General features: G+C 42.2%; 1 protein-coding gene across 3 annotated transcripts in view; it reads left to right on the forward strand.

Moving 5' to 3' along the window:
- Positions 1 to 12,446, forward strand: part of ARHGEF28 (Rho guanine nucleotide exchange factor 28) — a gene marked incomplete at its 5' end in the record, with an annotated part of 260,851 nt that overhangs the window by 16,747 nt on the left and 231,658 nt on the right. The window lies entirely within an intron of this gene.

Consider the following 12,446-nt stretch of genomic DNA (forward strand, 5'->3'; position numbering starts at 1 on the left):
AAGCTTTTGATTTGTCCATCGAATCTCAATGAGATCCTTGCCGGGTAGAGTAATCTTGGTTGTAGGTTCTTCCCTTTCATCACCTTAAATATATCCTGCCACTCCCTTCTGGCCTGTAGAGTTTCTGCTGAGAAATCAGCTGTTAACCTTATGGGAGTTCCCTTGTATGTTATTTGTTGTTTTTCCTTTTTTGCTTTCAATAATTTGTCTTTAATTTTTGTCAATTTGATTACTATGTGTTCTGGCGTGTTTCTCCTTGGGTTTATCCTGCCTGGGACTCTGTGCACTTCCTGGACTTGGGTGGCTATTTCCTTTCCCATGTTAGGGAAGTTTTCAACTATAGTCTCTTAAAGTATTTTCTCGGGTCCATTCTCTCTGTCTTCTCCTTCTGGGACCCCTGTAATGCGAATGTTGTTGCATTTAATGTTGTCCCAGAGGTCTCTTAGGCTGTCTTCATTTCTTTTCATTCCTTTTTTCTTTATGCTGTTCCGCAGCAGTGAATTCCTCCTTTCTGTCTTCCAGGTCACTTATCCATTCTTCTGCCTCAGTTGTTCTTCTATTGATTCCTTCTAGTGTATTTTTCATTTCAGTTATTGTATTGTTAATCTCTGTTTGTTTGTTCTTTAATTCTTCTAGGTCTTTGTTAAACATTTCTTGCATCTTCTCGATCTTTGCCTCCATTCTTTTTACGAGGTCCTGGATCATCTTCACTATCATTATTCTGAATTCTTTTTCTGGAAGGTTTCCTATCTCCACTTCATTTAGTTGTTTTTCTGGGGTTTTATCTTGTTCCTTCATCTGGTACAAAGTCCTCTGCCTTTTCATTTTGTCTGTCTTTCTGTGAATGTGGTTTTCCTTCCACAGCCTGCAGAATTGTAGTTCTTCTTGTTTCTACTTTCTGCCCTCTGGAAGCTGTTTCTTATCTCCTGGGTATGTTGGCAACAATCAGGGTGTATTGCTACCCCATGGTGCCTTGGGTATAGCCTGTGGCATGAATCGCTGGGCTTTCCAAAGGTGAGGTTAATTCGGAGAGAATTACAGCTCTCTGCTTAAAAAGATGAATTAGAAAATTTAAATTGCCATTAAATAATACTAGATTCACACTTAAGTAGGGCAAATCATTTGGGGCAAAGTAGGCCCTTGGCTCCAATGAAATAGCTTAAAAACCAAACATTTCTAATAAACCTGTTGTGTGCTAAACACTATATTCTTTAATGAGTTCTTATTTAATTTTACAAAACCCTGTGGGATAGGAATTATCTCCATTTACAGATAAGAAAATTGAGGTTCAGGGAAGCAGGGTGGTGTTCCTTCATTAACATGTATTTATCTGGGCCAATATCTGGGTTTCTTACTGAACTGAGTGAGGTATAGCCACCCAGCTGAATTCTTTTGGAACTTGGATTTGAATCCCAGATTTTCTGACTCTCAGTCCAGGACATTCTCAGATATACCAAACTATCCCATGAACACAGACTGTTACCCTTTGTTTATATCGAAATACTGAGTGCAGTCTCTAGTGCACTGTGGACTTTCAGTAAATGTTTACTGATTGAATTTCTAGAGAATCACTGAGGGGGCAGACAAGCTTGTTCTCGGATCCTTTATAGGAGCATTCTAGACAATGGCTGTGGTCACTGGGTGAGTGGGTCCAGTTGACAAAATGGTTGATAATTAAAGATGGTGCTTGGTCACATCTGTGAGATTGTACAGGCTCCTTGTACCATGAGCTCCAGCCATACTTTCCTCATGAATGTCATACGTCTTCCTACCCCAGGACATTTTGTACATACTATTCCCTCTTCCTGGCACACTCTTGCTCCCTCCCCCTTTGTATAATTCTCATTGTGCAGGTTTTAGCTCAGATGTCACACCCTCAAAGTCCTCTAGACACTCCACATTTTACATTTTGAGGGGGTTTTGTTTATTGTTTTGTTTAATGTATCTTCTCTTTGGCTTGTAAACACCAGGACAGCAGAGATTTTAAATGTTCTGTCCAATGACTTTCCAATACCAGTTCAGTGCCATGTACAGTAAATATTTGTTGAATGAATACGTGGTTCTAATTTAGTTCCCTTCAATAAACAACGTTCTGTGTTCATCCTGGAGCGTGCTTTAGTTTTGTTTGCTTATAGAAATAAGCAAATGTATTGTTATGTACGGTTTCCCACTAGGTATGTGACCATCCCTATTTTGGGATGGGGAAAGTCTTGTTAGTTTTTTGTTCTCCAGGTGCACAGACAGTCAGAAAGAAGGTCAAGCAAGAGGGGGAGCTATCATCACGATGGTCAGGAAATTGGGAGGTTTGGGGGGAAGATGTTCCAGAGTTTGAATCGTAGCTGAATTTGGAAGGTACTATATGGACTGTATCAAAATTATGTTGTAAATTAAGGACGTCTTTGTGAGGTAGACAATTCCCAGCTGAGAATTAGAATTTCACAGTGAGGTAGTTCTGATAAAGTAGGGAGTGAAAAGCTTGCCTTCTCTAACAGAAGATACCTGAAGAGTTCCCTAACTCAGGAAAGATGATCTATGAACCGTGTCACGTGAACTCCACCCCCACTCCAGCCTTCTCTGGCATCTTTATTAGTATCACCCAATACTCAGAGTTATTATGCTCCATGTCTTTGGGGGGAAAAAAGTCATGGCACTGCTGCCTTATTGTTGAGAGCGCCTTGTAGTGCCCTACAAAATGTTTTTACATGTGAGCTATTTCATTAGCACCACACGTGACTATTTAGCAGAGGAGGTGAACTCAGAGATGTTAAGTGACTTGCCCTGAGCGCATTCCTGCATGCACTGATTCCCATGACAAATTTTATGGGCCAAGTACTATATGAGGTACAAGCAGGGACAGATCAAGGTTTTGTGGGGTCTGAAACTTCTGCAATTTTCCTCTTTCAGAGAAGGAATATAAAACTAAAAATACAAAATTAGATTGAAAGTGAGTATGATGAGAAATTACAAAATTTGTAAAAGCTGACAAATCCCATAAATTAAAAAAATATTCCCAATATTCGTCTTAGTCCGCTCCTGAAAATGCCCTCAAGCCACTCCAGTGTCACCCAGCAGGAAGGGCCGTGTGTCTGGGGGAAGACGAATGAAAAGAGAGGGCACACTTCACGGATGGTGGTTAAAGTGTCCCCCCTACCCCAACCTCCAGCATAAAATGTGGAATACTTTTACTACATTATTTTTTCCTATAAAACTTCACCCAACACACTTTGGGTAAACACCTGATCCCAAGCAGATTTCCCAGGAGTCCATGTTTTTGTTTTCCTCTGTCATGGTGACCACCCCAGGCTTGTACAGATCAAACTCTATCCCATTTTAAAAATTACCTACTATTATAGACTAGACAAAGCCAACAGTGTGATGGTGCCTCGGGCCCTCCCAGGGCCTTGGAAGAGGCCTCATGAACCAAGGGCCCGAAGCCTGAGTTTCACCAGCTTTATGGTAAGTCTACCTCTGGGCGCACAGTGTACAAACATGGAGCAAACAGGCTGCCCTGCCCTCAGTTCACCATTGGAGAGGTCAGAGTAAACTCACAGAAAGCGCTTAGTGATCCTGTGGTGAATGGTTAGATAAAGACAAGTTGAGGATGCTCCTGAAACCCCTGGAAGGCCTCAAGGAACGCTTCTCAGAGAAGCATCCTTGGTTGAGAAGGATAAGAGTCCGGGGACAGGCAGGAAAAGAGAGGGTGCTGACTGAGAGGGTGCATGCACTGGTAAGAGCCATCTGATTGGAGGGGAGGGGGGAGGTGAGCCTGGGAAGGGAGGTTCTGGGGATCACACCTCAAACGGGGGCAAAGCAGGCATTGAAACCCCGGTCTTCTGACTGTACCCTGCTTTACCGCATTATATGATGATCCATGTGTTTTCCATGTTCTCATACTTAATTTTGCACTCTTTTCTTCTAAATATAGAGGAGAACATCATTCAGTCTTTTCTGACAGATAGTGAAACTATTGAGGGCAGAATCAGCAGCCCAAGCCAGGGAGGGGACAGGAGGACATTTTCGGAATAACAGGGATAGTTATACTCCTGGAACAAGTAGCACCTATGTGGGAACCCTTTGAGCAGTACATGGCTATCAAGGTTCCATGTTTCCCCAGGGGCTTGTCTGGTTTAAACCTTCCTCCTTTTGTGAAGATCAGTAATAGGGAAAGGGGATCCACTAGAGAGGGAAGTTTAGGGGAAAATCTCATGAAGCACTTTAGAAACAGTTGCTGGTATAGATCACGTTAAAGACTTTATCTTCTATGAATTTCCAAACACTTCTGTGCCAACTTGGAATTTGAAGTGACCAGGCTCTGGAGCAGCATGTAGACGAGGGCTGATCTCCCTGGTAGATCTGGGATGTGGGAAGCGGTGAGCATGGGAGGGAATTTGAAAATCTGGGTCACTAAAACCAAATGCATTTAAGCATCTGACATAATCATTTATTGTTTAGAGTATGGCTGTAGTTATTAAAAGTGACTTTCTAGAAAGAAGAAACATAGCTTCTTGTATTCCCTTGAGAACAGAGACCGAAAAATCCACAGAAAAAACCGAAATGGTTACTGAAGTATCATTTTCAGCAGAGACTTTCAGCACATCAGTTAAGAAAGTTGCATCATTAAAGCATTGATCGATTTAAATGTACTTGGCCACCCATAAATTCGTAGGTCAAATAGAAATCCCACATCTTGCCATTTAAACTCATAATAAAATGTTGTGTAAATGGGGTAGTGCATATCTTTTGCGGTACGTGGGCCTCTCACTGTCGTGGCCCCTCCCGTTGTGGAGCACAGGCTCCGGACGCACAGGCTCAGCGGCCACGGCTCACGGGCCCAGCCGCTCCACGGCATGTGGGATCTTCCCGGACCGGGGCACGAACCCGTGTCCCCTGCATCGGCAGGTGGACTCTCGACCACTGCGCCACCAGGGAAGCCCCCATAGTGCATATCTTGGTAAGAAACTGAAAACACTTTGCATGCATTGGAATGTAAAGGATTAGTGGTATAAACATGACTTGAATGACTATGTGTGTGAAGTCCAAGACTGGCTTTCATAATCAGTTGTCTGCTTTTATTTAGAATTGTGACTTTATGGTTCTTTATACCTTCACTGTATTCTTCTTTAATAAAGGTGTTTTGGAAAAGTTACACATAAATACAATAATGTTTTAGCAGGTGAGTGCCCTACTGAATAAAATTCAATGGTAAATACTCTTGATAATCACACTAGATTGTATGTTTGAATTCCGATTTTTATAAACTAGATTTGTTTGAAGTGTGAGCACCCTATACATCTTTGTGTGTTCTGGAATTTTAAAAAGGTATTTATACATGAGTGGGAGAGGATTAAACATGAAAATAGATGATATTTGTCAAAACCACTGACTGAATTCGATAGTAAGCTTCCCCCTGTAGGCAAAGCAGGGAAGAATATCGGCTAAATTGTGGTGGGTATCAGTTAATATGTGACAGTTTGTTGGTGGCATTTCTGTGGGTAGCTGCCATTGTGCGTTCAGCGGAAACTGAGGTCACTGGGAGGGACAACTAGCCATTAACTTGCATGGGGCCCTTGATAAAGAATACAGAATTTGTGAAGCATGTTTTTTGATGGTGGTAAATAAAAGTATCTTCAGCTAACACAGATGAGTAGATAAACTTATGGTACATTAATATACCCACCACCCTCCTCCCTCCATCGTTGCTAACCCCTGGCAACCACTAGTCTGTTTTCCATCTCTATAGTTTTGTCATCTTGAGAATGTTATGCAAATGAAATCATACAGCATGTGATCTTTTGAGGTTGGCTCACTCAGCATAATATCCTTAAGGTGCATCCAACTTGTTGTATGAATATTTATTCTTTTTCGTTAATGAGTAGCATTCCATGGTATGGGCGTACCACAGTTTAACCATTCATCTATTGTAGGACATTTCGATTGCTTCATATTGGTTATTATAAATCAAGCTGCTGTGAACAGTTGTGTGGGTGTAATTTTCATTTCTCTGGGATGAATGTCCAGGAATGCAATTGCTGGGTGGTTTGGTTGGTGTATGTTTAGTTTTTAAAGGAACTGCTAAGCTATTTTCTGGAGTGGCTGTACCTTATGACATTCACGCCTACAGTGTATGAGAGATCCAGCTTCTTTGCATACTTGTCCACATTTAGCATTGCCACTATTTTTTATTTTAGCTGTTCCAATAGGTGTTTAGTGATAGCTTTTTATAGTCCCTGGTACAGACTTTTTCCCTTTATTCTGGTAAAATATGCATAACTCATTTGAACACTGTATCCACTTTTAAGTGTACAGTTCAGTGGCATTAAGTACATTTGTATCATACAACCATTACCACCATCCATCTCCAGAACTTTTTTATCTTCCCAAACTGAAACTCTCTACCCATGAAACAATAACTCCCTATTCCTCCATTCCCCAGCCCCTGGCAACCACCATTCTGCTTTCTGTCTCTGAATTTGACTACTGTAGGTACCTCACATGTGGAATCATGCCATGTTTGTCCTTTTGTTTCTGACTGACTTAGCATAATGTTTTCAAAGCCTGTCCATATTGCATGTGTCAGAATTGTGTTCTTTTTTAAGGCTGAGGAATATTCCATTGTATATATACACTACACTTTGTTTATCCATTCATTTGCTGGACATTTGGGTGGTTTCCATCTTTTGCTGTTGTGAATAATGCTGCTATAAGCTTTGATGTACTAGTTTCTAAGTCTCTGATTTCAGTTCTTTTGTGTATATATCTAGAAGTTGAATTGCTGGGTCACATGGTAATTCTATGTTTAATTTTTTGAGGAACCACCAAACTGTACCTCCACATTGGCTGTACCTCATACATTCCTATCAGTAGTGAACTGCACGAGGAATCTAATTTCTCCACGTCCTTTGCCAACACGTTTCTGTTTTTGATACTAGCCATCCTCATGGATGTAAAGTGGTCTGGTATAGATTTTGATAAAGAGATTTGAAATGTTTATGCAGCTATCCCTGTAGTAGGGATTACTGATTAGGGTCCTTCAGACCTTTCAAATTGCGACCAGTTTTCATTCTACCTCAGGGTGAGATTAAAGTTAATTTACACATCACTCTGAAATTATAGGTATTTTTCACGATCTTAATATATTTGGATACTGAGTTGAGATAATAAGAGTTTATGTGGTGAGTTCAGATAGCAAAGAATAATCTATCTAAATACTTTTGGGTAGGAAAAGTTGAGAGTTCAAATAGAATAGATTTATCTAAAAAGTTATGTGAATCCAATTAAAAAGCCAGAATTGAGAGTGGGAGTTTAGAGAGGAGATGGTCTCTATTTTAAAGTCATTTGTCATAGCAGGGAAAGCTCAACCACTTTATGCAACTACATGTTTTATGGTTAAATTGGCAACTTTAGGTCAAATTGCCTGAATGGTGTCTAAGAGAATAATTAATTTCTATAATGCCTGCAGATCCAAATCCAGAGTTTTTTTGGGGGGTTTTGGGGTTTTCTGATCCTTACTTCACTGATTCTTTGACTCCTAGAAGGTAAGCCCTTAGGAGGTATGAAAGAATAGAGACTCTGGTTCCTCTTGGGGGTTTCCTGTGGGAACAGGACTCCCTGAGGGATGGCACTTAGGATGGTTCTCAAGCCCCAGGGAGGATGGGGAGGGCAGGTGACTCAGAATGGTGATTAATTAAATAAATGTCTATTGTGCTCACCTGCTTACCTTCAAGGCACTGGTGGAGGTCAGGTTATGGACCTTGCCTCTTTTCCTTTCACACTTCAATAATTGGAAAGTCTTAAAATTATACTCATTCTTTGCCAAAAGTCTGTGTGTGTGTGTGTGTGTGTGTGTGTGTGTGTGTGTGTGTGTGTGTGTGTGTGTGTGTATTGTGAATATTACCTGTATATGTAAACTGCACATTGATTTTCCATGGTCATCTTGGCTTAAGAGAGAATTTAAAAAAATAAGTGACTTAACATGGGTGTCTGTGTGGGCAGGAGTATGGGGAGGTGCTATAGTCTGAATGTTCATGTCCCTTAAAATTCATATGTTGAAATCCTAATACCCAGTGTGGTGGCGTTAGTGCGTGGGGCTTTTGGGATGTCGAGCCCTCATAGATGGGATTAGTGTCCTTATAAAAAAAGACCTCAGGGCTTCCCTGGTGGCTCAGTGGTTGAGAGTCCGCCTGCCGATGCAGGGGACAAGGGTTCGTGCCCCGGTCCGGGAAGATCCCACATTGCCGCGGAACTGCTGGGCCCGTGAGCCACGGCCGCTGAGCCTGTGCGTCTGGAGCCTGTGCTCCGCAATGGGAGAGGCCACAACAGTGAGAGGCCCGTGTACCGCAAAAAAAAAAAAAGACCTCACTGAGCTCTCTTGCCACTTCTGCCATGTGAGATTACAGTGAGAGGATGGACATCATTGGGGAAGTGGGCCCTCACCAGACACCGATTCTGCTGGTGACTTGATCTTAGACTCTCTAGCCTCCAGAACTATGAGGAATAAATGCCTGTTGTTTATGAGTCACCCAATTTATAGTGTTTTGTTATAGCAGCCTGAATGGACTAAGACAGGAAGGAATGGGAGAAGGCAGTTAGGACATTTCCTGCCTTGACTAAGATAGATTTCTGGGAGATCTTTGCTTCTCCCCAGTAGACTGATGAGTGTTACTGTGTTGGCCACAGGGTTTTAAAAGCCCTGATTGGGGAGGGGTCCACTCACTGACCCAGGATAGGTCAGTGAACCTTCTGGAAATACCTAAAAACAAAACAAAACAAGAAAACAGAAAAGAAACAAAAAAAAACCCCACCATTTACCTGTTAGAAGGGAACTGCTTCAGTTTCTTTCTCTTTGGAGGTTGCCTTATGGGAAAATCCAGATAGCCTTTCCAAATGCAAATCCAGCCAGCCTGGAGTTAGTAAGCCAGGCTGTGAACCAACTGAGGATTATTACTATTGTTTTAAAGGCTTTTAAATAAAAAAATGCAGATGAAAATAAGTTAGAAACTACAGGAGGAAACTTGAAACATACTCATGGTATAACAAACTTCACATGCTAAGAGCCAGCGACCACACAGGGTTACTAGAGCTGTGGCACTTTTAAGGGCTTCTGGCAGTCGGGAAAACAAATTCTAGGTCATTTTGAAGCAATGCTTTATGGCAGGATGAAGATGGCTCTGAGTTCTGAGAGGAGGGAGGATTCTGTTGAAGGACATTCTACACGTTGACCTTAACTTCTTCCAGAGTTGGCTTTGGCTAATCAGCTTTCCTTCATGCTAACGGTGCAAGTGATTTTTACTTTTTCATTTTTGTCTCAACCCTCTGTTTTCCTTTAAGTAGGGTGTAGCCTTTTATCTTGGCCACGTGATCACCTTTATTTGCCAGATTTTTTTAGGCCTGATTTAGGCAGGAGGCATTTTGATTTCCTTTTTCCTTTGAGTTTTTCTTTGTTCTTTTCCAACTTGCTCAGTAAGTGTGCCGTTAGAGTTTGATACTCCAAAGTGAAGACCACTCTGTGTCCCCAGGAAGGCCCCATTTCACCTCATCACAAAGCTGTTAAATCGCTCAGGTTGGGATTTGTGACTGGCCAGAAGGTTCAGGGACTACTGCAGAAGAACTGCCAGATGAGTCCGCAACCTCCAGCTGAGTGTCAGGACATCCGGTCCACTGGGATATCATCTCGTGCATCACGGTGTCCTGGGGTTCCTGCACTGCCATTGGCTAATACTTGATAGAGGCAGGGGGAGAAGACAGGAGGTTCATGTACACAGAACACAATTCGGGTAGGTTAGGTGGAGCACTTTTATGAATATGTTGTAGGATTTAATGTTTTGGGGACTGAAGTACTTAAACATTTCAGAACCGAGATGCTTCTGCTTGTGGCCTGTGACCTCTTTTCTTAGGTGGCATTTAAACCTATGAGTTACTTTGTCTTCATAAAACAGTTAAAACAAGCAGAAGATGTCTTATCTATTGAAAGCCATTGATATGTGAGGACAGAAGCAACCAAGGCAGCCTCCTTATTAAAAAAAAAAAAGCAGCTTATTAAAAAAACTTTAAAGATACACCCTTCCCTGCCCCCTCCCACATTGGGTTCACCCCTCCCCACTCTGTTCTAGCTCAGTTAACAACCTGCTTTACTAAGCCAATGCTCCCACCTTCTCTGTTGACCGGTACCAGCTTCACACTTGCTACCCAATACCTCTGTCCTTCCAGATCTGGGTTAACTATGTGACCTTTGAGGTGAGCGTTAAGCAGCATATGGCACTTGCAGAGTAAGCACTCGGTCAGTGTTTATTGCCTGGACTCATCATAAACACCGCGATCAGCATAATCCTCCCCAGTTTTTCTATGGATGAATACCACCTAGTGGCCACTGTCCCAGCTAGGTTAGCCCCTCTCTCCAAATCTTGAGTGTGCACGCCTCTGGAAGAAGAGTTGGCTGTTTGACTTTAGGTATTGATTTTAGGGGATGGGAAAGGAAGAGGGGGCAGAGAAGCCCACCGGAGGAGACCTAGTCTTAAAGTGCCTGCTGTGCGCCAAGGAAAATATAGTCTCTGGCCAAAGTTTCCAGGGATTGTGATTTCCGGGACCGTTTCAGAAGTTAAAAAAATTTTTTTTTTATTGTTTACATCTTTATTGGAGTATAATTGCTTTACAATGGTGTGTTAGTTTCTGCTTTATAACAGAGTGAATCGGCTATACATATACATGTATCCCCATATCTCCTCCCTCTTGCGTCTCCCTCCCACCCTCCCTATCCCACCCCTCTAGGTGGTCACAAAGCACGGAGCTGATCTCCCTGTGCTATGTGGCTGCTTCCCACTAGCTATCTGTTTTACATCGCATAGTGTATATATGTCCATGTCACTCTCTCACTTCGTCCCAGCTTATACTTCTCCCTCCCCGTGTCCTCAAGTCCATTCTCTACGTCTGCGTTTTTATTCCTGTCCTGCCCTTAGGTTCTTCAGAACCATTTTTTTTTGATTCCTTATATATGTGTTAGCATACGGTATTTATTTTTCTCTTTCCGACTTACTTCACTCTGTATGACAGACTCTAGGTCCATCCACCTCACTACAAATAACTCAATTTCGTTTCCTTTTATGGCTGAGTAATATTCCATTGTATATATGTGCCACATCTTCTTTATCCATTCATCTGTCAGTGGACATGTAGGTTGCTTCCATGTCCTGGCTATTGTAAATACTGCTGCAATGAACATTTTGGTACATAACTCTTTTTGAATTATGGTTTTCTCAGGGTATATGCCCAGTAGTGAGATTGCTGGGTCATATGGTAGTTCTAGTTTTAGTTTTTTAAGGACTTTCATACTGTTCTCCATAATGGCTGTATCAATTTACTTTCCCACCAACAGTGCAAGAGGGTTCACTTTTCTCCACACCCTCTCCAGCATTTATTGTTTGTAGATGTTTTGATGATGGCCATTCTGACAATGAGGTGATACCTCATTGTATTTTATTTTTTGTTTTATTTTAATTTTATTTATTTAGACTGTGTTTGGCCTTCGTTGCTGCGCATGGACTTTCTTTAGTTGTGGTGAGCGAGAGCTACTCTTCATTGCAGTGTGCAGGCTTCTCACTGCGGTGACTTCTCTTGTTGTGGAGCACGGGCTCTAGGTGCGCGAGCTTCAGTACTTGTGGCTCACGGGCTCTAGAGCGCAGGCTCAGTAGTTGTGGCTCACGGGCTCTAGAGCGCAGGCTCAGTAGTTGTGGCTCGCGGGCTCCAGAGCGCAGGCTCAGTAGTTGTGGCTCATGGGCTCTAGAGTGCAAGCTTCAGTACTTATGGCTCACAGGCTCTAGAGCGCAGGCTCAGTAGTTGTGGCTTGTGGGCTCTAGAGCGCAGGCTCAGTAGTTGTGGCGCACAGGCTTAGTTGCTCTGTGGCATGTGGGATCTTCCTGGACTAGGGCTTGAACCTGTGTCCCCTGCATTGGCAGGCGGATTGTTAACCACCTGCGCCACCAGGGAAACCCCCTCATTGTAGTTTTGATTTGCATTTCTCTAATGATTAGTGATGTTGAGCATCCTTTCATGTGTTTGTTGGCAATCTGTATATCTTCTTGGGAGAAATGTCTGTTTAGGTCTTCTGCCCATTTTTGGATTGAGTTGTTTGTTTGTTTGCTATTGAGCTGCATGTAAATTTTGGAGATTAATCCTTTGTCATTTGCTTCATTTGCAAATATTTTCCCCCATTCTGAGGGTTGTCTTTTCGTCTTTTTTATGGTTTCCTTTGCTGTGCAAAAGCTTTTAAGTTTCATTAGGTCCCATTTGTTTATTTTTGTTTTTAATTCTATTTCTCTAGGAGGTAGGTCAAAAAGGATCTTGCTGTAATTTATGTCATAGAGTGTTCTGCCTAGCTTTTACTCTAAGAGTTTTATAGTGTCTGGCCTTACATTTAGGTCTTTAATCCATTTTGAGTTTATTTTTGTATACAG

This window comes from Grampus griseus (genome assembly GCF_964374135.1).
Source record: "Grampus griseus genome assembly, chromosome: 3".
NCBI classification, from domain to species: Eukaryota; Metazoa; Chordata; class Mammalia; order Artiodactyla; family Delphinidae; genus Grampus; species Grampus griseus.